The 27,463-nt window shown below is 37.8% G+C and overlaps 1 pseudogene; it reads left to right on the top strand.

Annotated features, from left to right (window-relative positions):
• Positions 1–2,721: 2,721 nt before the first annotated feature.
• On the top strand, positions 2,722–3,658 carry LOC123784409 (large ribosomal subunit protein uL30 pseudogene; annotated as a pseudogene).
• Positions 3,659–27,463: the final 23,805 nt, after the last annotated feature.

Genomic DNA, 27,463 nt, shown 5'->3' with positions numbered 1-27,463 from the left:
TGTCATATCATGAGACAAATATGAGAAATAAATGACATTTCTTTTTGTGTGGGATCCTATGCTTCATAAGAAACACTCGAAGCATTTCCTTTCTCCAAATTAGAAAATGTAGTGGGCTATAGTTTGAAAGTAACGCTTATGCAATGGGTTACCAATCTTTAATGAAATCTAAGAAGAGAGTGGGACATTTGTATTAGGTTAAAATGGTTTTCAAGCTTTATTAGAGTTAATCAAACATAATCAGAGTCCTCTGTCAAGTGACATGCAGGCTGGATAAATGGTTCTACATAAAACAAAATCTTTTTGTGTTAAAGTAATTTACAACTTATATTTTAATTTTTCTCCTCTAATCTACTTTGTTATATACTGTTTTTTAGCTTTCAGATTGCCCTTATTTTCATACCTGTCAAATATTGTGCTAAAATTCATTCTTGGATGATCATTATAATGACTTTAAAAAAGTCATTTTTCTTTGGTCTTGTTCATTGTCATAAAACCAATGAAAAGCATTAGCATTTTTATTGGGTTATTGATTTGGTCTTCTTGGGTTGCCATAACAAAATACAATAGACTGGGTGACTTAAATAATAGAAACTTATTTTTTTAGTTTGGAGACTGGAAGTCCAAGATCAAGGTGTTAACTAATTCTGTTCCAGGCAATAGGGCTCTTTTCCTGGCCTGTAGATGACCACTTCTCCATTTTTATGACCTCATTTAGCTGTAATTACCTTCTAAAAGCCCCATCTCCAAATATAATCACATTGGGGGTTATGACGTCGATATATGAATTTGCAGGGGCAGGGAGGAGAGGGACATAATTCAGTCCATAGCTCTGATAAATCAATAGATCTAACTACATCAATATTTCCGGTGGTTTAGCATCAATGTTTCAACGTCTACATTTAACATGTATGGAGCATGTACTCTGTACCTGACACTCTGCTGGATTTGGGTCATTAAAAAGATGAATAAAAGAGTCTTCTGCTTGTCAGCTTATAGGTAAGTACGTGAGACAATATCAGACCCACAAATATCATAATACCATGTGAGAAGCAAATAGAAATGTGCACATGCTCCTCCAGAAGGAATGTCTCTTTTTGCTATTTCCCATAAATATATCTGAATTCATGATTTTGTTTTCTTACACAGCAGTAGTACACTGTTTTCTGTTCTGATCTCTGATATAGCGGGTACTGCCCAGTGAGTTATGCCCATACTATGTTATGTTTTAGGTAGAACATATTATTCCTGAGCTGCCTTAGGATCTCATGCCAGAATTTTCTACTTGTTTCAGGGACTGTGGCAAACTTGTGCTTGTGGCATCATTTCTCTTAGTGTTTTCTCTCCCTTGATGTAGGATCAATACGATTTGGAATGTCAGATGATTTTCACATCCTCTGCAAGTCGATACATTGCCCCAGTCAACTAATAGGACTGGTTCTAATTGGAGCTGAATCATTTGCCACTTATGAAAAATGATTTCGTCCAGACTTTGAATTAAAGTTAAACAAGTGTCCAAGTTTAACAATCACATCAATTTTTGTTTTGATGTAAAATGAAATTAGGTGTGTCCTTATATCAGTATGTTATGCAATTTACGCTTGGTCACCCTTTCATTAGTCATGAATCATTCTGAAATCATTGGTATCAAGTGGGGTCAAAAGTAGGGCCACAGTTAACACACTGTTGAAACCTTTAATATCAAGGCCACTATCAGAACTTTTCAAGGATGTTCGACATTTAATTTTCCAAATTAGGCTGTGAAAGTTCAGGAGACACCCTGAGTTTACAAGCATTGAGCCCGGCTTTGTCTTACCTGCTTCCTTAATGCTATTGTAACCGTTAAGTTTTCTAACTGTTACTATGTGTTTTGACCTTTTATTTATTTTAGACAGTGGACACACCTTTTCCTTTTCAAACTAGTGTGTCAATGGCCTTTCCTTGTAATAACAATTGACATAATCCTGTTGAGTTTTAAGAAAACATTACCAAGGAAAACACTGGCTGTTTCTAACTTTCTCAGACCTCTGCAGAGGGAAGCAGGTCTCAAACCAGGGTCAGGTGGAGAAAGAGATATCAATGGGTGCAGCTAAGAATTTCAGGTTCTCAGGCATGCTAGGCCTCTGGCCTCTGGCCTAGGATACTGAATTGTGACAATAATATTTCTCACCTGTCCGATGGCAAATGTTTTAAACAAGCAATAACAACCATTGCTGGCAAATACTCAAGGATATGAGCATTCCAGTACTTTGGTGATGGAAGTGTGAATTTTTCTACTATTTTGGCAAGTAAGTCTGGCAGTGGTTATTTGAGTTAAAATGACTCTATGTCAGGTAGCAACTCTAGTTCATGAATTCTAACTCACATTAAAAAAACATTTGATAAAAGACATGTATAGAATAATGCCTTTTGTAGCATTGTTTCTTGCAACAACAAAGTATAAACCATCTGAATGCCCATGAATAGGGAATTGAATAAATTATGGCACACGCATGTGCACACACACACATGCACATACATGCACAATAGAAAATGATGTATTGGGATCGATCAATGTCCCAAACAAGAGGGACGTTTACAATATATAGTGAGGTAAAAAAAAAAAAAAAAAAGCAAGTTCAAAGTAAAGGGGATAATATCAGCTCATTAAAAAATTAAAAACAAAAAACAGGTTATGTGGTTCTCTTTTCTGGCTGGAACCATGGAAGGTGCAGAAGAGAAGAAAAAGATATGGTCCCTGCTATGCTAGAAACACTTAAGAAAAAAGCAAAAAAAAAAAAAAAAAAAAAAGCACGGAACTGAACATTGAGACCTTAAGGAAGAGGTTTGCCCAAAAGATGTCTTGAAAAGCAAAGAAAAAGCTTATCTATGAAAAAGGTAAACTATCACAAAGAATATAGACAGATGTACAGAACTGCTATAAGAATTGCTAGGATGGGGGCGCCTGGGTGGCACAGCGGTTAAGCGTCTGCCTTCGGCTCAGGGCGTGATCCCGGCGCTATGGGATCGAGCCCCACATCAGGCTCCTCCGCTATGAGCCTGCTTCTTCCTCTCCCACTCCCCCTGCTTGTGTTCCCTCTCTCGATGGCTGTCTCTATCTCTGTCGAATAAATAAATAAAATCTTAAAAAAAAAAATTAAAAAAAAAAAGAATTGCTAGGATGGCAAGAAAAGCTGGCAATTTCTATGTACCCGTAGAACCCAAATTGGCATCTGTCATCAGGATCAGTATTAATGGTGTGACCCCAAAGTTCTGAAAGGTGTTGCGGCTTCTTTGCCTTCGCCATATCTTCAGTGGTACCTTTGTTAAGCTCAGCAGTGTTTCAGTTAACATGCTGAGGATTGGGGAACCATATGTCAGAAGGGGCATCCAAACTTGAAGTGAGTACATGATGTGTTTTCTTTCATGGTTATGGTAAAATCAACAAGAATTGATCGCTGAATCTCTTGGTAAATACGGCATTGTCTGAATGGAGGATCTGATTCATGAGACCTACACTGGTGGCAAATGCTTTAAAGTAGCAAACAACGCCCACTGGTTCTCCCAATTTTCTTCTGTATGAGGTGGGCTGAAGAAAAAGACCATTCATTTTGTAGAGGGTAGAGATGCTGGCAACAGGGAAGACCAAATCAACAGGTTTATTAGAAGTGTTAAATAACAAAAATTCAACTGAGTAAATTTTAAAAATCCAATGGGCTTTATTAAATAATTAGGGATGGAGCAGCATTCCATGTGGCAAGTAGAAGGGAGCTCCAAAGGGCTATAGAAAAGGAGTGGTTTAAAGGTAGAAAAGGAGCGGAGGACAGGAAGTTCTATGAGCAAAGAATCCATTATTCTAGGTAAGATCGCCTTCCTAGGGGGAATGAAAGGGTCTATCAGGAAATTTCCTAGTGCTGACCAGGAAATTCTCATGTCGATTGGTTAAAGGTTACATTTTTAGGGGGTTGAAACTGCAGTGAGGTTAGGTGTCAAGTCTTGGTTTACTGACCTGGGGCCTTAACCTAAGTGACACCACTTTTGGGTCTGTGGTTTTCTTTTTAACAGAATGAACTAAGGCATCTATCATGATTATTTTTGTAATTCGGTCAGTTAATAAACAGTGACTGCTTTCAAATTGAAATGTAAAACTAACAGCAGCCCCCCCCCAACAACAACAACAGGTTATGTGATTGACCAAAGAGAGTGTGGGACGAGTACTCACCCAATTCTTCATATTTGTTACCTAAGGGAGGGTTTCCTTCCTTCCTCCCTCCCTCCCTCCCTCACTCTTCCTTCCTTCCTTCCTTCCTTCCTTCCTTCCTTCCTTCCTTCCTTCCTTCCTTCCTTCCTCCCTGATTATATCAGAAAAGGGAAGACACAGGAGAAAAGAAAAAGTGGATCACCATTCCGGTGATGGATGCTAGGTGAGAGGATGTGGCAGCTAGCCTCATTACCTCCCCCCTAACAGAAGCAGAGGGCTTCCTCTGACTTTTTGAGCACATAGATTTGGAGAAGGATGTTGACTGAAGAGGAGGAGAATGGCTGGACCACCCAAGTTGTCTATAGTCACTGACAGCCCTTCTGCTTTGTAGAGTTGTCTTTAGGTTGCCCAGGGCAATCTCTTACTAGTTATGTACATCCATGATGCAATATCTGGCTTCAGGAGAAGTTCTGCCTTTACTTGTGCTAAGCTCACATTCCTAGGGTGGGAAGGATAAAGTTAGCAGAAGGTTATTGATGGATGAAGGTACATCTCCTTGAGGCATGAGTGGAAACTTCTAGATGAGTCAAGAAATTTGCCAGACATCTGTGCTTTTTTCCTCACCCCACCCACAGAGCTAGGCAGCAATTTGTGTGTGGGTGTCACTGTCTAAAAATTTTCTAGGAGAAGAATATGGCACAATAATATTTGAAATGATTAATCCATGCTTTTTCTTCACTGTGTCTCTGTATATATCTATATATTATCTATATATCTATATCTATATATCTATATCTATCTATATCTATGTCTTTTCCTCCTCATTTGTGCAAATAATTGGTGCTGGGGAACTGTGAACCAAGATAATATTTCTGGCTATTAATTTCTAATAATGAAAGTCTGAAGAGGTCAGGCAAGATTACCAGAAAAGACCAAATGGAGGATTTGTGGGCAATGACAAGCGTTTGGGCCAGAAACATGATGGGAGATGAAATTTCCAAGCTAGAAGGAGATTCCCATGGGAATAAGGCAGTGTAAAGAGGAGAAGGGAGGAGTCTGTGGGAACAAGGAGATAGGGTCCTTGCCTGATTTCCAACTATATAAAAAGAATGGTAAGTCTCCAAAGAGGAAATGGCTGCTTGGAATTGAGACAAAGGAAATTAAGAGGATCTGTTCTTCCAACAACACACATTTTGGGATTGTAAAGAATGTGCAGGGCCCCTGGGTGGCTCAGCCAGTTGACCAACCAACTCTTGGTTTTGGCTCAGGTCATGAACTCTGGGTCCTGAAATGGAGCCCTGCATTGGGGCTCTGCATTCAGTGCGGAGGCTACTTGAGATTCTCTCTCTTCCTCTCCCTCTGCCCCCCCTCCACTTTTGCGTGTGCGCACTCTTTCTTCTCTCTCAAATTAAGTAAATAAGTATGTAAGTAAATAAATAAATATTTTTAAAAAGGAATGTTGCAATGAATATTCTAGTAGTGTCTCTGTGCAAGAATTTTTCTGCAGTTTGTACTTTGGAAGAAGTTGACTTGCTGGGTTAGTACCTTTAAACTTGCTAGGTATTCTGAAAGTGCTTTCAAAATTATACCAATTTGCTCTCTCAATCTCTTACCTTTCTCTTTTCAAATTTAAACTGCACTCCCTATAGTAAAACATCACTGTTCATTAATCATCGGGAATTAACATTAAGAATTTGAAAGTCCTGTTTCCCCTACTCCCTCACCACTACTTACTTTTGAATTTTTTCCAGTCTGAGGATATGAAAGGGTACCTTGTTTTAATTTGCATGTTCCTATTACTAGTATGTTACTTTTTTTTCTCTTTTTAAAAATATCTTCATTGGTCATATAGAGATTCTCTTCTGTGAAATGAAGGTTTATATTAGTTTATTTTTGGGCCTTTTGTCTTTGTCTTATAAGATATTTTTCTTTATTCTAGATTAAAATTATTTCTCAAATGCATTGTAAATATTTTCTCTGTCTGTAGCTTGTCTTCAAACTTTGTTAATGGTTTCTAATGTATAAAGATTGAAAATGTTTATGTTATCAAATGTATTCACTTATAGTTTATACTTGATGGTTTAGTCTTTTTTTTCTTCACAGACTTCATTTTTTGAAGGTTTAGTTTCATACAAAATTGAGAAAAGATATACAGATTTCCCACATACCTCCTGCTCCAACGTATGTATGGCCTCCCCCATTATCAACATCCCTATCAGAGTTGTACATGTGTTATAACTGATGAACCTTTTTATATTTTAAGAAATCTTTCATTACTTCAATGTTATAAGATAGTCTCCTACATTTCCTTCTAGAATTTCTAAGGGTTGCTTTTAGCTTTTAAGTCTTTAGTCCATGTGGACTTTCTATTTGCTTATGGAATAAAGAGGAATTTAATTTTCAGATGTATTTTGAAATTTGTTCCTTAATCACATGGGGTCAGCCCATCCTATTGACAGATTCACTTACAGCTCTACTGAAAAGTCCAGGACAGCAAAGCATCTTCTAGCAAGCCTCAGGACCAGACATTATGGGTAAACCACTGGACTCATGGATAAGCCTCCGACACCTAAGAGCAAACTAGTGATGCTACTTGGGTGAGTGAATAGTGTGACTTCTGTGGAGTCTCTCATGCTGTGGACATTGGCTAATGGGAAACCAGGAACATCCACTGATTGAAAAATGATATAACTGGGCTGTCCTCACAACTGCATATCAGGATCTGTATCAAAACAACCAACCAACTAGCAAATGTAGCTGCAAATATGGCAGAACTAATGTATCCAAAGAATTTTTTGAAGCAAAGGCAGGTAACCCAGAGGAAATTAGTTTCTGAATAATGTTTCTTCTCTGTCGTATCACTAATTTATTAAGCATATACTATAATGTTCTTCAAGTTCCTAAAAAACTGAATGTAGTGGAAGGGAAAAATCCTATTTTGATTATTTAGTTGGAAAAAGTAAAAATAAAATTTATATTATTTCTCTTCACTTCCAAAAAGAATAAAATAAAATCAATTTTAATAATTTGAGCAGAGATCAATTCTAATTTTTTTCCAAAAAGTAAAATAATTACACAGAATTTCATGATAATCTTAATATTTATACAGATTTTAAAAGAAAATAAAAGAAAACCTTGACTTACATAAAGTACTTATGCTGATGATTTCTGAAGTAAAAGAGTCATATCACAATTAAAAAGTATAACTCAGAATCCAATGTAATGTCTAAGATGAGCGTAAATTTAAGTACTTGAAATAGAGATTGATATTTGTAATTAAATTAAAAATAAATTAAAATAATTAGCTGGGAATATCCCACATGCATTCTAAATCCCCCAGTTGGCCTAGGTAATTTTTCTTATTCTTCCACAACACATGGCATTCTTTCTATGAATGACATCAGTTTGGAAATACCCTGTGGTTTTCTGAGTTATAAATGGATATCTCACTATGAACTCCTGATTATATTATGATTCATACTTTCACTTCTGTTTTTTTATGCTATCATTTTGAAAAGTGAAAATGAAACTGCGTTTCATTGCTGAACAGTGCCCAAGGGAGAAGAAAAATAAGGTTGAATGTAATGATTTACAAAATATTTAGGCATTATTGTCTGAGAATATTGTAAGAATAATTTATTAAGGAAAAAACAAGGTAGTTATGACAAAAAGGGTCTCAGAGAGTTATTCTGGGACTTAACAATGATTATCGTCAGAGTTCTGCTTTACATAGGAACTTCACTTATGATTTCGTTCGGCATCTATCTATCATCTATCTATTATCATCTATCTATCAACTATTTATCTATTTATCTACCTATCATCTATCCATCTTTCTACCCATCCATTCACCTGCCTATAATTCTTTTAAAGCTTTTTTTACCCATGGAACTGGGTTATGAACCCTTGCCTTCTACCTCTAGAATTTGTTCTCTTAGCCAGTACACTATGATAGAAAGATGATGATAGCTACTTAGCTAGCTAGACATTTGCTAAATAAGAAAGAAAGAAAGAAAGAAAGAAAGAAAGAAAGAAAGAAAGAAAGAAAGAGAAGAAAAAGAGAAAGCAGAAGGAAGGAAGGAAGGAAGGAAGGAAGGAAGGAAGGAAGGGAGGGAGGAAGGAAGGATCATATGGAAAGTTCCAACATGATTACAAGTTTGAGAGACTTTATTGATACTTTAGGTGTTCTTAGGGCAGCGTCACAACTGCTCATTGCTGTGTCAGTTCCTGGCACAGGGCAACATTCAACAAATATTTGTTGAATAAAAGAACACAACAGGATAAAAACTAATTTTTGTACATCATGGTTTTCTGTGGAAAACCACAAGAAAAAAAATGTCTTCTGAGGTCTCAGCACTAGAAAGTGACCATGACGTATCAGGAATCTAATGAGATCCTTCTCTTACAAGATCCTTAAAATATCAGTGCTCCTATCATGAGGTATGAGGTTGAAGGCTAGATGCCTCAATGCTGTGTGATTCATATTTAACATTACTTGTAGAATGAGAATTGTGTGAGATTATAAACCCTTTATAAAGATTTATGTGATTTAAAACATCTTTCTATTAAATGTGGAATTTACCTTCTTGGGCTGCCTGTCACCAAATGGCAGTTCCTACCAAAGAATTATGTCTTATGGGTTAACATGTGTTTTCCTATAAATGGAGTAATTCCTCACCTTCAAATCTCCCCTGCCCAGACCAAATATTTTTTCTATCTACACTGCTTTGATGTGTGTATTTCAGATTTACCAACTCCTTTACCTTAAGGCATTGAAGAATGATCTTAATATCACCTGTTTAATTTATTTACTTATTTATATTTTTAAAATATTTTTTTAAAGTAGGCTTCATACCCAGCATGGAGCCCAATGTGGGGCTTGAACTCACAACCCTGAGATCAAGACCTGAGCTGAGATCAAGAGTTGGACGCTTAATCAACTGAGTCACCCTGGTGCCCCTAAAGATTTTATTTTTAAGTAATCTCTGCACTCAACATGGGGCTTGAACTTACAACCTGGAGATCAAGAGTAGTGTGCTCTACCAACTGAACCAGCCAGGTGCCCCAATATCACCTGTTTTTAACCATCATTAACACCTTAAGATAGAGTAGTCTAACAGACTACTTAGCCAGTCGCTCTTCAGATTTCTAAGAGGTCAGAACATAGGAGAGATATGATAGTATAATGGTAAGGAATAAAATAATGCCTAGAGGGCAGCACATTCATGAAGACTGTTCAGTAGGAAATAACAAAAGTTACTCCTTCCAAAAATTGTTTGGAGAGCCCTAAAACACCATTTAAAAATATTAGAACATCCTAATGTCAGTTATACCAAGAACCTGAGCTGAAAACTGAGAATGTGCTGAGAATAGCAGTGATACTAATAAAATGGTTCTTGTTTTAAGCCATTATGTTTTCTGATAGTTAAACAGCAATAGATTGCCAAACAGAATTGCTAAAGATTAAATGGATATTAATGAAAACAAAGTCAAACAGTGAGATTCTCTTTGAAAATTAAGGAAATTAAAAGGAGAAATATGGAAGTCATTTTACTGAGACAGAATAGTTTATAAATCATTAAAATTTGACTTGTAACTTGTTAAATATTTTTAAAAGAAATAATGTGTTAAACAGAAAGGGAGTTGGTCAGCCTGGCGTATGAAAGAATAAAAGAATCCATGAAGTACACTTTGGCAGAGAATTCTAGAGAAATTTGTTCCCAAGTTTTGTCCTGTCTGATACTAGTGGTTGAAATTATAGTATTATTCTTTGCTTGATGCCATTGAACATCTTGTTTAAATCAAACCCCACTTACACTGAATTCATTTTCACTAAGCAATATTTTGATTATAATTTGATTTCTGATATAGCTTTACAAGGAAGGAATGTTTTGGCTAGAGGACCCCTTGACAGTTGTATCTCTCATCATAATTAATGTTTTTTTGCCCTGGCATGTATAGAAGTCTCCCAAATCTAGTTTGCATGTTTACAATTCCCAAGTTTGACTAAGTCTGGGACACTGGAAAGACTGAGTTTTCAAAGAGACGAGACTGAGCAGCAGAGTTTGGGTTGCGGTGGCTTCCTCAAGGCTGCTGCCCCTTGGAGGAGTCCTGGCCTCACCACTTGTCAACAGTGTGTGCAAGAGTACCCAGTAGGATGTATGGCACAGAGTGGTGCCCCAAAAGTGTTTCCATTCCCAAGTGTTTTCTCTGACAGATTATACAAAGAAGAAGCAGAGTAGGAGGAAAAAGGGAGCAGTTTGTGGAAGGAATGCTTTATTGATATATTAAGCTCTGATAGAAATCTCTCCTAGGATGGCATCTTGTGCCTTGTCAGGTGTTACGGTTAATTGTATGTGTCAACTTAACCTGGACCACAGGGTGCCCAGACATTTGGCCAAACATTATTCTGGGTTTATCTGTGGGAGTGTTTCTGGATGTGATTAACATTTGAATTGGTACACTGAGTGAAGCAGATTGCCCTCCCCAGTGTGGGTGGGGCTCATTCAATCAGTTGAAGGCCTTCGTAGTTCAAAAGGCTGGCCCTCCTGCACAAGATTAAACTCTTTATGCCTGGCAGCCTTTGAGCTGAGGCAACAGTTTTTTTTTGTTTTTGTTTTTGTTTTTGTTTTCAGACTGGGTCTTGAGCCTGACAGTGTTCAGACTGGGACTACATACACCCATCAGCTCTCCTGTGGTCTCCAGCTAGGTGACTGAAGATCTTGGGACTTGTCAACCTTTGTAATCATGTGAGCCATTTTCTTGTACTAAATCTTTCTCTGTCTATATACATCTGATTGATTCTGTTGCCTTGGAGAACCCTGACTAAATGATCGAGTGTCTTCATCAAATGGTATATTACCAGAAAATTTTACTTTTACCTATGAATTAGGTCTTTTAATGTATTTACTGGTAGGTGAAAAATATTTCATCTAAACTAGATTTTCTGTGACCCGATGTGAATGTCTTTCTTATTTTTTTTTCTTTAATGAGGATACATCCCATCTCATTAACATTTGTCAAATTTATCTTCAGTAATGGAAAATTATATGCAGTAATGAACTTAAAAATTTGGTGTACTCTTATGTCAGAGATGTCTGTGGTAGATCTGGTTGGTTTTACTTGTGATGCTGCCCCATTTCCTTTAACTTAACAGGCTCTTCCCTCAAATCCCCAAACTCAAATCTGACTCATCTCTCCACTGAACCACCCACTACAATGTCAACAGCTCCACAACTTGCAAGTCCTTCCAAAGTGTTTTAAAGAATGATTTATTAAAGGAAAATATACATCAACAAGCAGATATACTCCACCACAGCAGGATAAGACCGTGCATTAATTCCACAAGCATTTTTTAAAGCACATACCAATGTACAAAACTGGAGAAAGAAAGACGAAATAAACCATTTCTTAAAGAGGGAAGATAAGAAAACATATATACAGCCTAAGAGGGAAAGAAAGTACCAGATGTTTATTGAGCATCTGTACTTTATCAGGCAGGTAGTCCGTTAGGGGCTTTATGACAGATCTTCACAGCAGCTCTCTGAGGTAGGTACTATTACACCTCGTTTGTGTATGAGAGCACCTCGGGTCAGAGAGGCCCTCCTGTTAGGAGAAATTATAGCTAGCATTCACTGAGCCTCAGTGACAGGGTAGAGTTCAGTCCCACCTCTTTTTTCTTAATTTCGTTGCTTTGTTCTAGAGCCACACTTCGTGTTATGATAGCTACTAGCTACATGTGGTTATTGAACACTTGAAATGTGGCTAACCCAAATTGAGAAGAGCGCTAAGTGTAAAGTACAAGCCAGATTTCAAAGACTTAATATGAAAAAGAATGTAAAATATCTCATTAATAGTTTTTATATTGATTACATATAGAAATGATAATATTTTGATACAGTGATGTATTAGTCAGTTTTCCAGAGGGACAGAACACATAGTATTTCTCTGCCTATCTATCCACAAAGAGACAAGAGAGGGAGAGGGGGGTATTTAAGCAATTGGCTTATACACTTGTAGGGGCTGGCAGGTCTGAAATTTGCAGAGCAGGCTGGTAGGCTGAAATTCAGGTAAGAGTTGATATTGCATTTTTGAGTCTGAAATCAGCAGGGTAGACCCACACAGTGTAAGGGATTGAATTGTTGCCCCACCCCCACCCCTGCCACCAATTCATATGTTGAAGCCCTAATCCTTAATGTGCCATATTTAAAGATATGGACTTTAAGAGGTAGCTAAAGTTAAATGGATTTCATAAGGGTGGGCCCCTAATCTGATTGGTGTTCTTATGAGAAAAGTAAGAGACATCAGTGATGCATGAACACGGAGAAACAGCCATGGGAAGACACAGCAGGAAGGCAGCCTTCAGCCAGCCAAGGAGACCCCAGGAGAAACCAAACTGCCAAAACTTGACCTTGGACTTCCAGCCTCCAGAAGTGTGAGAAATAAGTTTATTGTTTAAGCCACCCAGTCTCTGATATTTTATTATGACAGCTCTAGGAAACTATAAACAAGCAGGATTTCTATGTTGCCATCTTGAGGTCAAGTTCCTTCTTTGGGAAACCTCAGTCTTTTCTCTTAAGGCCTTCAGCTGATTGGATAAGGCCCACCCACAGAATGACGGGTGATTTGCTTACTTAAATCTGATTTTTTTCAAAGATTTATTTATTTATTTATTTATTTATTTATTTATTTATTTGAGAAAGAGAGAGAGCACATGAGTGGGAGGAGGGACAGAAGGAGAGTGAGAGAGAGAAAGAATCCTCAAGCAGACTCACTGCTGAGCCCGGAGCTGGATGCAGGGCTCGATCCCAGGACCCCGAGATCATGACCTGAGCCCAAATCAAGAGCCGGCCGCTTAGCTGACTGAGCCACCCAGGCACCCCTTAAATCTACTGATTTTAATGTTAATCATGTCTAAAAAAATTTTTTACAGCAACATCTGGGTTGGTGCATGACCAAACAATTGGGCACCATAGCCTAGCCACAATGACACATAAAATTAACCATCACACTTGGCTCAATAAAATATACTATTAAAATCATTTCTACCTGTTTCTTTTTGCTTTTTAAAATGTGACTACTAGAAAATTTTAAATTGTGTGTGTGGCTCACATTTGTCACTGACATTACATTTCTGTTGGACAGTACTGCTTGAGACATTTATGAAAATAGAGATAGCAAGTTTCATAAAGGACACATACGCAGGGTGCCATGGGAGCATGGGAGAAATACATTGACATCTTCTTGGGGCTGTTAAGGAGGGCTTTGCAGAGGTGGTGAGATGATTAAAGCACTAATTCTGGAGCCTGGATGCCTGAGTTTGAATTTCTGCTCTGCCACCTCACTAGATGGGTGGCCCAGTGCAAGACATTTACCCTCTCTGTGCTTTGTTTTCTTCATCTGTGAAGTGAGGGTAGTAATTAAGCACTGTGCAAGGGGTCATTGTGAGGGTTAAATGAATTTATACATTTAAGCATTAAAACAATACGTGGGACAGGGAATCTCAGCAAATATTCGTTACAGAAGGTCATGATTGAGCAGAATCAGAAGAGATGAGGGGCTGGACAGATCCTGAAGGGCTTACTGAAAAGGATGAATTTCCAATGATCAGAACATCAGACCCTCTTCTTTGGGCTTCATTTACTGTTTTACCACTAGGAAATCAGCCGCAGGGTCAAATTAGCATATTCTGTGGCTTAGGGTTTGGCCAACTTGCGCTGACTTTCTACATCATTCAGTGAATGACTGGCATACTCTCGGCAAGGTGACTTTTGGTCCTCATTGTACCTGATCTCAGCAGCACTCAGTTGTGCTGACCACAGCCTTTTTTCCAGAACATTGGATTTTTAGCATGATTGTCTCCTGGTTTTCTCCCACCTCCCTGGGTGCTTTACCTTTGACTCTTCTGCACAGTCAGTCCTCTTCTGGACAAGCTCAATCCTTCTCTCTCTCTTCTTCTCATTCTATGTTTCCCCACAGAATATCCGATACACACTCATGCAAGACCTTAGTTACCACAGACACTGCACATGACTCACAAGTTTGCATCTATAACCCAGACTTTTCCACTGAGCTTCCGATCTGAATACTCAAATGCCTACTTGGTTACCTCCACTATATGTCTCAGAGACATGTCATATTCAACATACCTGAAAATGCATTCACCTGCTCCTCATCACATATCCCTTGCTCCTTTTCAGTGTTCCCAACTGGTATCTTACACAGCCAGAAACTTATGAATTCTCCCTCATCCTTCTCCTTTATTCTCCAAATTTAACCCGACATCAAGACTTACCGGTTCTACTCCACTTAATCCAAGGCTGCCATTATTTCTCACCCGGATCACTGGATTTTACCCCTGCATCCTTTTTGACCCCTTTCTAATTTCTTGTCCACACTGTAGCCAGGCTGGTATTTTTGAATATTAAATTTCATCATATCATTTCTCTTCTAAAAGTATTTGATGGTTTCTCATGTTCATTAGATAAAGTTAAAATCTCTGGACCCTAACTACCACTCCAGCCCCATTTCACATCAATCTTCCCTTCATTTAGCCACTTAGATGTTTTGTCATGTCCTTGTTCTAATCACATGCCTTCTGGCCATAGGATTTGTTCCCTTTGCCTGCATCCTCTCCTACCACATTCTCAGAACATTATTCACCTTCAGAAAATTTACCATTACTGAGATTTATTCATGTGATCCTTTGATTATTGTCTTTGTCTTCCCCCCCAGATTATAAACATTAAAAAGTCTGAAAGGGAATGTGTCTTTCTTTTCCTCCTATTGTATCTCTGCCCTAGCAAAGTGCTGGAACATAATAGAAGCCTGATAAATAAGTGTATGGTTTTAATTCATGCTCACATCAACTCTGTCTTTGTGGTACTTTCATTCCTCAATTTACATGTATGGACAGAGAGGTTCAGTTGGCTTATCAACATGCCTAAGATTGCAAACCTGAGAGGTAGAAGAAGTTGGAACTAAAACCAGGTTATGCTGTTTTTACTCTTCTCTATTATATTTTAGAACTCCTTAGGGGCGCCTGGGTGTCACAGTCGTTAAGCGTCTGCGTTCTGCTCAGGGTGCGATCCCAGCGTTCTGGGATCGAGCCCCACATCAGGCTTCTCTGCTAGGAGTCTGCTTCTTCCTCTCCCACTCCCCCTGCTGGTGTTCCCTCTCTCGCTGGCTGTCTCTCTCTGTCAAATAAATAAATAAAATCTTAAAAAAAAAAAAGAACTCCTTGTTTCTTGAGCTTGGGGAATAACAGGAATCATGTGACTATGTCCATCTCCCCCTTTTTTGTTGCTGGATTATACTGGACATCCGGACTCTTAGTGATTGTACTTCTTTCTGAACATGCATTTTTGTTCTGGAAAAAATAAGTCAACTAGTTTTTGATGAAATGTGATTAAGAAAAAATAACCTCAGATGACCCCTAAACCAGGAACTCTCGATATTTTTGATTAAGTGGAAGAAAAATATGGACTCAGAAAATCGAGAAAATCTTCATTAATGAATAAAAGGATTGTTCCAGGTACACTGAAAAAGAAACAAATATATTGAGGTGGAAAGCCAGATGACTTAATTCAAGTATATGAATACTACATCAATAAAATTTTACCATCTGTATTGTTAATAATCAGGATGACTTATCTGGTTATACTCTTTTTATTAACTTGGGCCACATAAAATTGCTTATATTTGGCCATTTTTGACCACAAAATAGCATTTTCCTTTGGTTCAGTTCTCTCATAAAGAAATATTGGCTTATCTCTCCTTTGTGTCTCAGAAAACATTTCATTTCTCATGAGCCCACTGAAAAGAGGTCAACTTTGATTGACTTTGCTGAGCTAGAACACTGATTCTTCTTCTTTCTCCATGACTATGTCTGCATCCATCTTCCATCTGGAAGTTAGAAGGAATCCTCTATTTGATCAAGAATAATGAGGCCTCATGTAGTGAAAAGAATAGAGAAGCTCATGGAGATCCAAGAATCTACCATAATTATAACTCTCTTTGAGAGAAAATGGCTTGAAGCAGTATCTTCCTACAAACTTTGATGTGACTCATGGCAATTACTCATGTTGAGTGGAAACAATGGGCACAATGGATTAGACCAGGGGTCAGGAGATAGTCTGTTAGAGAGGAGACCAGAAATCATGTTGACCAAGAGAGATGACCACATTTTCTGAATTTCCAGTTCCTAGTCTGTCTCTAAGAGGCCCTGCTATACTTTATTTCTCACCTATGAATATCCATGAAATTTTCCTTTCTATAGCTTTCTAATAAAACTCTTATTTGCCATAATTATTAAGGAAAACTTTTCCTCACCACCAAGCAATCCCTGACCAAGACAAGAATTAAATGGAATGATGTATGTGAGTTCTTTTCTTTTGTTTTCCTTTGTAAACTATAAAGACAAATATGAAGAGCAGCTATTCTTTCTTTCTTTTGTGAAACTTGGCTTTCAGAATGGAAATTTATTTCATGTTGGCCAATTAGATTGTGAAAAACCAAGGAGAAGAAGATGTTGCTTCAATGAAGTATGAAATGCATGTTATTAAATGGGTTTTATCTTAAGAAAATCAGCACAAATGCACAAGTACATGTTATTCATTTGTAATTCGGAGACTTTTAAAAGTCGTTCAGCTGCATTTCCCCTTTTTCCTTCAGAAAGGATTAATCTGAGCTCCTACTGTTTATGGACAACCAAAGAGATCACCTCTGGCCACACTTTAAAATTTAGTTGTACAGCTATGAAATCAATTGGTTTAGACCTTAAGTCTCATTCCTTACGAAAAGTTTTCGTCACTGTAGCTGTTTGAACAAGTGTTTTTAGATTTTTTTTTTTTTTTGCTAAGGGATAGAGAGAATGTTGCAAATGCATTTCTTTTATTTACTTCATAAACTTTTTATTGGCCTTCAGAGGGGTTCATTAGAACAAAGATTGAGATGAACTTAAAGGGTAAAGATCCAAAATCAGAAGAATTGCCTTTTTTTCTTTCCTTCTTTCTCTCTTTCTCCTTCCCTCCCTCCCTCCCTCCTCCATCCCTTCCTTTTCCCTCCCTCCCTTCCTCCTCTCCTTCCTTCCCTCCTTCTTCCTTCGTTCCTCCCTCTTTCTTTCTATTCTTCATATCTCTCTAATATCTTGTTTTTCCTTATCTATGCATAAGGAGGTCTGAGGTTGACCTTGACCTACATTTCCTTTTGTAATGCTTGTTCAGTTATTTAGAGCAGGTATCTTCATCTTTTTTGTTATCCCTGGTACCAGATGTCAGTGTGGGTATAGAGCCATTTTTGAAACTTCCCCAAGGGTAAATGATGAGTGTGGGGAAGAGCCTAAAAGAAGATTGATGTCTCTGGTTCAGAGCTCCAAGGACAATATCTCTGAATTGGGAGTAAACCTTGCATTTGAGGAATGTTTCTTATCTCTGACAAATAAAATAGCATGTTGCATACAATGGAATACAGATTTTTAATGGTGATTAGAGAGGGACTGACTGGACTAGAAGGAAACCATTATGGGATAAAAGCACAAACCTTCATGGAAGTGTATTCCTTAAAGCTAATCTTGAGATTTTGCATAGCCCATAATGAATGCTTGCAATCATTCAATCATTCTAGGATCAATAAAATGTATTAAGATTCTGAAAGCTCCCCTGGTTCTCTGTCTGCTCACCTTTGCTTCAAGACTTCATTAAGCACTGCTGTCAACAAGGGGGCACTAGTAGCAAATGTTTATACCCTTTAAATATATACTATGTATCAGTTACCAGTTTGATAAAATTGGTAAAATGATGCCATTTTGTCAGATTTCAGTTACTACATCAAAGCCTTACTATGAATTATTTCATTTTAATCCTAAAAACTTCCAAAAAAGAAAATATTACTGAATATCTTATATAGATACAGAGGATGGAATTTAAATAGGTGAACCTGTCTGCCACCTACACACACACACACACACACACTTATTATATTAGTTGAAGTTTCAGGATGCAAATCCAAGTTTATTTCATTGTAGATCTGGTGCTATTAACTAATATACGCTACTGCTGCTAAATACCTTTTTTTTTTAAAAAAAATTCATTCAAGGTACTAAGATTCTAGTTATACTGGTACACCAGTATACTGCTTAATTATTCAAACAGGTTATTGTGGAGGAAAGTGTAGATATTAAAAAAACATGATGGCAGGCACCCAAACTTGACTGGTGAGATACGGCATCCTGGAGAAGGTGATCATGCTGGATGAGTAAGAGTCAGTCAACAACGATGGAAGAAAATCATATTTTAGGCATTGGGAAAGGTATGCGCACATATTGAAAATGCCACATTGCTTTTGTGAAGGTGGGACCCAGAGTGGAAATTGAGGAGTGGCTTTGGATGGGAGTGGAGAGGTGGGTAGGGACCTTGTATAAGACTGTTGTATAACACCCTTAAAGGATTGGAATTTATCCATATATCGATAGGAAGACTTTGAGGATTTCATGATTAAGAGTAACATGATCAAATTTGAATTTTAAAAATATCACTTTGGAGATTGTGTGGAGATTGGGTTTGAAATGACCAACATTGGAGGCAGGGAAAGCAGATTTTGTTAAGAGGTAATTTGTGCAAGAAAAGATGAGTCTCTGTATGTGAAAGTGATAATACAGAAGAGAAAGAGGAGATTTGAGGGATGTTTGGGAATCGAATTTATTGAATTTGGTGATTGGATGGAATGTGGAGAGGAGATGAATAAAGAAAAAAAACTGCAAAGATGATTGCTAGTTTCCTGTCTCGACTGTTTCATCAGAGGGGTGGCTACATAAGAAGAATAGGTTATTGGGAAAATGTTGGGGCACCTCTACAGGACACCCAGGTGGGGAGGCTTAGAGTTGTACAAATGGATCTGGAACTCTGCAGAGAGGCCCAAGCTGAACATATGCTTTGGAACTTATTGGCAATAAAGGTGGTAATTCAAGTCATTAGATAGGATGAGTTTTTTTAGGGATAATATGAAGAAAGAGAAAAAAGAGGATGCGCAGTGGAAGAAGCCCCAACATTTAAAGGGTGGGTAAAGGAAGAGGAGCCTGTGAAAAGTACAAATCAGGAAATCCCAGGTAGGATGAAAGTAATCCAGGGCTAACTATAGTCAATAAAACAAAAGGAGATAAGAACTCCAAAAGGGGTATTTGGGGAATAGCTTCAAATTCTACGGAGAATTGAGAAAAGATTGAAAAGCATCATTTGAATTTAGCAACAGAGGGAAGATTGAAAAGGAGGCTAAGCAGGGAGCCTTGATCATGACCTGAGCCAAAGGCAGACACTTAACCGACTGAGCCACCCAGGTGCCCCAAGATTTTTAAGTAGTTGAAAAGGTAATGGACGTTAAGCATTTAGAACAGTTCTTTGCACATAACACTGCTCAATAAATGTTAACCACTATTATTTCTATTCTAGTTAACCTTTCTTCTCTGCTTTGGGACCCATCCCTGATTGAGGCTTTTCAGGCATTGCTCCCATACCTCACCACACCCCACTCTCCTTAGTGTTCTCAGCCATCCTTCCTTCCTTCCTTCCTTCCTTCCTTCCTTCCTTCCTTCCTTCCTTCCTCCCCCCCTCCTTCTTCCCTCCCTGCCTCTTTCCCTCTCTCTCTTTCTTCCTTCTTTCTTTCTTCCTTCTCTTCCCTCTTTCTGTCCCTCCCTCCCTTCCTCCTCCCTCCTTTCCTTCTTTTAAAGAATTTTTTCTTGACCTTAGTTATGCCTAGAGGTCAACTACTTTAAACAAATCAACGTTTTCTTTGGATCCTGATACCTATTTAATAAACTTTGAATTTATTTTCTTCCTTTTCATGACTAACTCTTCAATAAAGAGTCTATGCTGACTCTTATTTTTCCATTATCTCTTTTGTTTGTAAACTTTGGAAGGGAGTTTTACCCTCCTGAATCTGCTTGTGGGAAGGTCATTAATGACATCTTTCCAGTGAAAATCAATGGCCTTTTAAAAACCCTCACTCTCTTGGGCTATTCAGCTGCATGTGATTCTGTTTAGAACCCTTTCCTTGAAAACCTCTTACCCATCTTTTCTGTGGCACCACAACATCCTCACTTTTCTCTTCTTTTCCCACCCACATCCCAGTCATTGGATTTTCTCAAGAATTAGTCTTTCACTTTCTCTTCTCTTTTATACACTAATTTCTCCACAAAGTTTCATCTACTGGGAGTTTATCCCATAAACTTGATGATGAAGAATATCAAGTTTACCTTTGTGCTCTTAGTTTTTAACTTGTATCCCACCTCCATATTTCCGAACACCTAGAAGCACTGCCATCTTCCTGTCCTTCAGCAAGTAAGTGCAACTGTCAAGCCTCTTTTGGGCTTTACTATTTTCTAGCCAGTAAGAACTCTTCCTTTTCTCTATTTCTTTTAGGCTGTACCATTCAGATTAGTATCTGCCTTAAACTGTTTGAAAACCACTATTATATGTAGCTTCTATGTACTTTGAGAATAGTACTCAGATCGAATATTTCTTGTGTCAAACTTAAGTTCTTGATAATTACTGTGTCTACTTTTTACAAATGTCAGTGTTGTGGATCAAACACAAAACATAGGTGAACATCAGAGTAGAAATAGTTTTACATCCTAGAGTGGTGTAGTAGTTACTTAGGAACTTGTGTTTATTGTCAAGCTAAGTTTAATAATATTAAGAGGCATAATTAGAATATGAGATTTAAGTGTATTAAATATTGAGGGTCATATGAAACAAACATACTAAACAAATGTGTTTCCTCTTTTTAAAAATTATTTGGCACTGGAACTTAATGTCATATGTTTCTTCATAACCCTGGTTAAGAAACAAATAGGAATTTTTTTTTCTGGAACATTAGAATGGGATATTTAGCAAACATTTTCTGACTTGCAATTTGGAGACTGCAATTAATTCTCAATATAATTTACTTTAATTAAAATCCACTACAATCTGGTTTGTGTAGCTAACGAGAAAAAGCCCATGGGTGGTAAGTTTTATGTTGAAAAAATATTTTGTTTTGTGTGGTATTGAGCAAAGCTTTCCTAAACTTTCATGTTTTTGATTTGAAAGATCCAAACTAAATCTCAAATAAACTGTAGATTTAGGAAACAAACAAATAAACAAACAAATGACCTCCCTGATACAAATCCACACATAAAGGAAGCAATTTTTCATTGCTTTGAACAAAAGGAGTATTTCCCTTATTTCTAAGCTAGTATACCGTTGCCAGTGTCAGAAAGTACATAGACTTGCTTGTGTATTGTCTGGTTGAAAAATGACTAAGATTCTATTCTGGACAGGGTCATTTGGAAAGCCTCTTGGTGGTTGTCAAATAATAATTATGATACTATTTGGGGCTATATGTTGGAATATTGAAAGCTCAATTTGAATTCTTGTTAACAGCTGCGTCACTGTGGGGCTTCGCAAGTGACTTTTATTTTTGCACTCGATTTTCTCTATCACAATCCAAAGGGGGGATTTTGATCAGAAAATATAAGTTGCTTAGCAATGAGAAAAATTTGAAGTCAGAAAAAGGGAAAAATTAAAAAAAAAAACCTGATAAAGCCTTGTTAGGAATTTTGCCAGCTAAGAGATGAAGGCCAAAGTTGGGTAAGTTAACAACTGAGGTAGTTGGACAACACCAGTATTTTATGTGAGTCTTTCCAAAAGAAATATGTCTCCAAGATGGCATATTTCTGGCCCCAGGTACCAGCTTTATTTGATGTGTTGTTATTGTGCTTTCATTTCTTCACTTCTTTAGTCTATCGAACAATGTGTACTAAATTAAATACCAACTATGGGATAGAGTACTAGTAAATGGTGCCACCAGGTAAGTGTTGATGATGTTACAGAACTTACCCTTGCTAAATTCTTTTCTCTCATCTTCACTCAGGCCTTATTCCAAGATGGGAGTCATTTACAGGAATCATAAGATGTAGGTTAATATTTTGGGGATTGTGGGATCCATGGAATTTGCAGTACTGGGAAAATGTGCTTCTGGCTTTAGAACCCATCATCCTATTCCTTTGTTGCCTTTATGCTACTGGGAACAGCCAGGAATTCAGGACTAAGAGGCAGAACTTGGGAGAGTCTGAAACTTATTTTGAATAACTTTGGCTCCCCTGGAGAAGAAGGAGATGACCAGTGTGAGTTCCACTTGTGTGTTTGGGGGGGGGGTCTGCTGCCAAGACTACGTTTAATGATTTTGTGAAATATGTTTAGGTGATAGCTGAGATTTAGAAGATGGGAGACTCAAAAGAATGTAGGCACAACCCTGTTTTAACATTTTTCCCTACTCTCATGAATCACCTGTGTTTGTCCCTTTCAATTCATGGGGCAATCTTTAAACAACCACAGAAGGAATGGGTTTAGAGGTAGGTTCATTCTTTTCAAGAAAAGATTTTTATTCCAGTTGTACTTTTCTCTGTATCCTGTCTTCTTTCTCTCTCTTTCCCTCCTTTTGTCGTTACAGTCTGTGCACCTTCAAAGATCTATTCCTTTTATTTATAAAAAAATTTAAGAACCTTAGAGATTTATAAATAAGCATAAAAATAAACAATAGGATGGTTTCTCCTTTTATAGTTAGGTTTATGAGAATATAGAGGAAGATGACTTGGTTGGAAATAGATGGATTCTATGAAGATAGGAAGGGCAGAAAAGAAGAGAATTTCCATGGCATTTTCATATTACACATTAAGTCCAAGTTATTTTCCTAGGGACTTGTCAGGTCTGAAGGATATTTTCTCCATAAGGAGGAGACCAATTGCTATATACAACGGGTAACCTCCTAGGGTGTGTCCCCAGGCCATACCTACTTCTCTAGGCTTCTCTGACCCGGTGTAAGTTATAATCAGAGGGGAATTTCCTTATTTGAAGTCTTGTCACTTCAGTGACTTTCTAAGTAGAAATGGGAGAACCCAGAAAATTTTTCAAAAAAGTTTTATTTCTTCCTGGAAATTATGTGTTTTTTTCCCCCTTTTCTTCCTGTATGTTATTTGGACCTGAGGAACTCTTATTACCTTTGGAATAAATCTGAAACAGTTCTCTGCAAAAGTGAACTTGATTTTGGGAGAATATTCCTTTTTTTCTCTAGTGCCTTCACTATAAAATGTATGTTCCATATATCTGAGGAGAAAGACTACAAATATTGCTTTTTATTCATGTGTGTATGTTTAATGAAGTAAAATTTGGGTACTTAAGAATATAAAATCAACACACTCTTCAATTTTCTTACTACTTAAAAAAGTGTATACTACGGACAGCTATCTAGAAATTTACCTCAAATTTCCACTGATTATCTTACGTAGAAACAGATACTATCATATTCCTTTTCTAAAAAGTGAAAAAGGGAAGTGACAAAGAACAAGTGTTTCATGGGCCATTGATTAAAGGACTCAGCAAGATCGTAGTGGGTGTGTGGGTGTATAAGAGTGAATGAGACAGAGAGAGAGAGAAGAGAAGACAGAGGTGTTTGATTGGTGGGATAGGATATTTGTCATAGTAATTTAAAAAATTCTATAGCTATGTGTTTATTTCCTATGATACATGAATAAGTTCTGGTCACAAACTTTTAACTCAATTTATTATTTAGATTTGATTTTTGCATTTCCCTTTAACTAAGTGTCAAGATGATCACTCTGTTGCTAAAAAGGCTTCAGTAAAATTAAAATAATTATTTATAATAATATTAGATCAATGAATTAGACAAGAATCATCCTCTCAAAAGTTTTAAAGTGGTCTAAATTAAACCTATTCAAACATTTTGCCATAAAATAATGAAAAACAGACTGGTTAAAGGGACTGTACCAAGATAGATACATTTAAATTTGGAACTATTCTCTTCATACTGAAATATCCATTAATACTTATGTTTTCATATAGTAAAATCAATTTCCCAGAATAATTCCTTTTTTGATTTTTAAGGTGTTAGCTATTAGGGCATGAAACTGACCTCATAAACTCAGGCATCACTTTCCTTCCTTCCTAGTTGAACTCTTGAATTAAAAAATTTGTTTCATACTGATTGCTGATTGATCCCAGCATACTCCTATGCCTAGCATGAGTTTTGAGGCTTTGCAATAAATAATGTAATTTAATATAAATAGCAAGTTTAGTTGTAAGTCCCTTGATGTTTGGGATTAATATGTAGCACAATGTTTGACCCATAATAGATACTCAGTAAGTGTTTGTGGAAAGAATGAAATTTTCAAATTGACTCTTCTAGATGGATAGGCTAGCTTGAATTTGCTCCCTGAAAATAGACTGCTTTCCTAAACTTATATACTATTTTGTAACTTTCTACTTTAAGTCATAACTAAACCCAAGCCTCTTAAGTACAGATGTACCTGGACCAACCTATCACCAATTCTACAAAAATGATTGAAGAAGTTGTCCAAAGATTATTCCTTTGGATAAGTATATCACATATTAGTTGGTGTTCAAATTAAAAAGTAATCCACACATAAAAATCAAACTTCACAAAGAATGCAAAATTAAAAGTGAAAACAAAATATCCAACCTTGCTACACATGACTTGCTGAATTGAGAACACTGACAAGCTACCATGGGGTCAAAATACTTACCAAGGTCAGGTTCAGTTAATAGCCAACACCACCAGCAGTGCCCCTAGAGTGCTGATTAGAAGAACATACCCATCACCCACCCCATAAAATGCTTGCCGGCCCTAGGAACCGCAGACACATATTAAAGAAGAAATTAACTTATAAAGGAGCAACTGGACTCCTGTATTTCCCTCTACTTCTATATAGAGGTGATGTTTGTGATGAATAAAGCTTTAACATCCATAAATATCCAAATATTTCAAATAAATTATTTAAAATTAATACTTTCTAGATTATGGGAATGAACAACTCTTCCTGGAAGGTAAATAATCAAATGTCTTAGAGATGCAGAATTACACCTCCTGGATTTTTTGTTTTTTCTTAATTGATGAAACTGTGACTTGTCTACTATAGAATGCTCCAAAGCTTCTTGTAGATTATAGAATTCAAGGAGATTATAAATATCATTCATTCACTCATTCCTTAAATCATTCACCAAATATTGAGAGTCTCAATAGATTCGTACTGAAGGTAGAGAAGTAAAACAAACAAAAACCCCAAAATTCCAGCTACCAGAAGTAGCTTGTCTTCATAGGATGAACATGAAAAAGTTCTTATACATAAAAAAAGTTGTTATGAAGGAAAAGCTTAATGCACTGTCCTGGGATATAAAAGTTGGAAGGAGCAAATAAGGAAAAAAGAAGTACACAGCATGCTGGTGTGTGTGTGTGTGTGTGCGCGCGCGTGTGTGTGTATGTGTGTGTGTGTGTGTGTGTGTGTGTGCGCGTGTGTGTGTATTTCCCAGCTAGTCCATGCACCTAGAATGCCCCCTTCAGGGGAACATCACTGACCACAGTCCCACTCCCCTGCTGGGCTCAGGGCCCCATCACTGCCCTCTTCCAGCCTTCTCTGTCCTTGTTTATAGTTCTTTAGTTGTCTTCCCCACATTATTAGAAATTAGCTCTTTGTGTGTTTGTTTCTGTCAGTGAATCATATACTTCATGAGGGCAGTGACAGATACTATTTATCTTTCAATTGGTAACAATTTAATTGAACAAGTAAGTTAATTGATTTGCCGAAGGTTGAATTTTTTGGAGGAGCATGATAAAGAGGAAAAGCGTTACTTTTGGGGCGACAGGAAACTGAATTCTACTCTTGGGCTGCCACTCGCAAGTTTGTTGTGGGAGCTGGAAAGGACATGGCATGAACTTGGGTGGCTGCTTTGGGCACTGGGTTGTGGCAGAGGCTCTTTGTATGCTCTTTGTACTCTTCCTCTAAGCCTCCCTCTGATTTCAGCCACAGCTTTGAGGGACATACTCTGGGAGTTCAGACTCACCTGCTGGAAGCTGTGTCTTGTTTTCCTGGGAATTGGCTCAGAGAAGTTCAGACTGGGGGTGACAGGGATTTCTGTCCCTGGGAGCAATCCTTAACTAAAGATGACGTGAAGCTGCTGGAGAAATGCTTCCCCCTTCCGTCCCTTGGAGGAGATGATTCAGAGAGGTACTGGTTTTCTTTTCAGAGGGCCTGGCAGAATCAACTCCTCTATGAGAATACACCTCTATAGTTCCTTCCCTCTTTCTCTTCTCACTCTCCCACTCCCTCATTTCTACTTCCTGGTATCTCATCCCAAATAAGTCACCTGTACCCAGGTTCAAGTCCCCATCTTAGGCTCTGCGATCAGGGAGACTCAAACCAAGACACCTGCGTAAGTAAGCGGCGAAAGTCTCTAAGCACTAAGTGGCCAGTGCTTTTCTACCCCAGGTTTCTACCTAACACCCAAAATGATTTCCCTACCAGCCAACACACACTTCCTTATTTATAACTACTAGGTCCAGCCAGGACAATTTGATACTTTTTGTCTTCTGTTTTTTATGTAAGATTTACGTCATTTTAGTATTTGTCTTATTTGTTGAGAGGGAACCCTGGATAGGAAACTTGCACAAACCATGTAATAGCCTAAGGCATAACCTCACCCAGCTCCACTTAGAAAGCTTTATAATGATCAATGGCAGATACTATAAGTTGCAAGATTTTAAGAATCCTCAAGGAGAAAAATGTATGAGCTAAGTGTCCTGGAGAACTTCAGCCTTCTGGAGTTGAACTCTGGCCTTTCAAATGCAGATCCAATAACGAAGCCCTTCCTGCACAAACGCACTAAATGGTGCCGTCAGTTGAATACCTTGTCTCTTATTTCCCCAGGGAGTGGAGGACAACGGGTACAAGACACTCTCTTCTCATGTATTCTCCCATTTGCTGTTCCTGTATCCCTTTCATTCATTCTGGATCTGTCATCTTGCTGTACCTGTCTTCTGCCCACACCAGTTCATTCAAAGCCACTGCCAGTCACCTGTCCTCTGTTTTTCCTTTGTATCAGCAGCCCAGACCTGCTACAGAGAACTTTACGTGAAGGCTTGGTCAAAGTGGCAAGGAATTATAGCACACGTCAGTAAACAACTTAATTTGAATAAGTGAATAAACTTTTCTCAAGTTCATCAGCCATTTCTGCTCTGGGGGACTCTTACCTTATTATACCTCTTTTTGGGTCCCTGATCTGCTGCCGTTTTTGAGGGTCTACTCTTTCACTTTGTGGTCTTCCCCCCCTCTTTTACTCCTAGTCCCCAAATTCACCTACCACCCATTTCAAAGACAACCTTTTCAAAACAGAGATTATCACTGCATGTGGAATTTACTGACAATTTGTTCAATGGAAG

Source organism: Ursus americanus, chromosome 4 (assembly GCF_024610735.1).
Source record: "Ursus americanus isolate L20-20 chromosome 4, mUrsAme1.1.p, whole genome shotgun sequence".
In the NCBI taxonomy this organism is placed as follows: domain Eukaryota; kingdom Metazoa; phylum Chordata; class Mammalia; order Carnivora; family Ursidae; genus Ursus; species Ursus americanus.
This window is presented reverse-complemented; position numbering and strand designations above follow the sequence as displayed.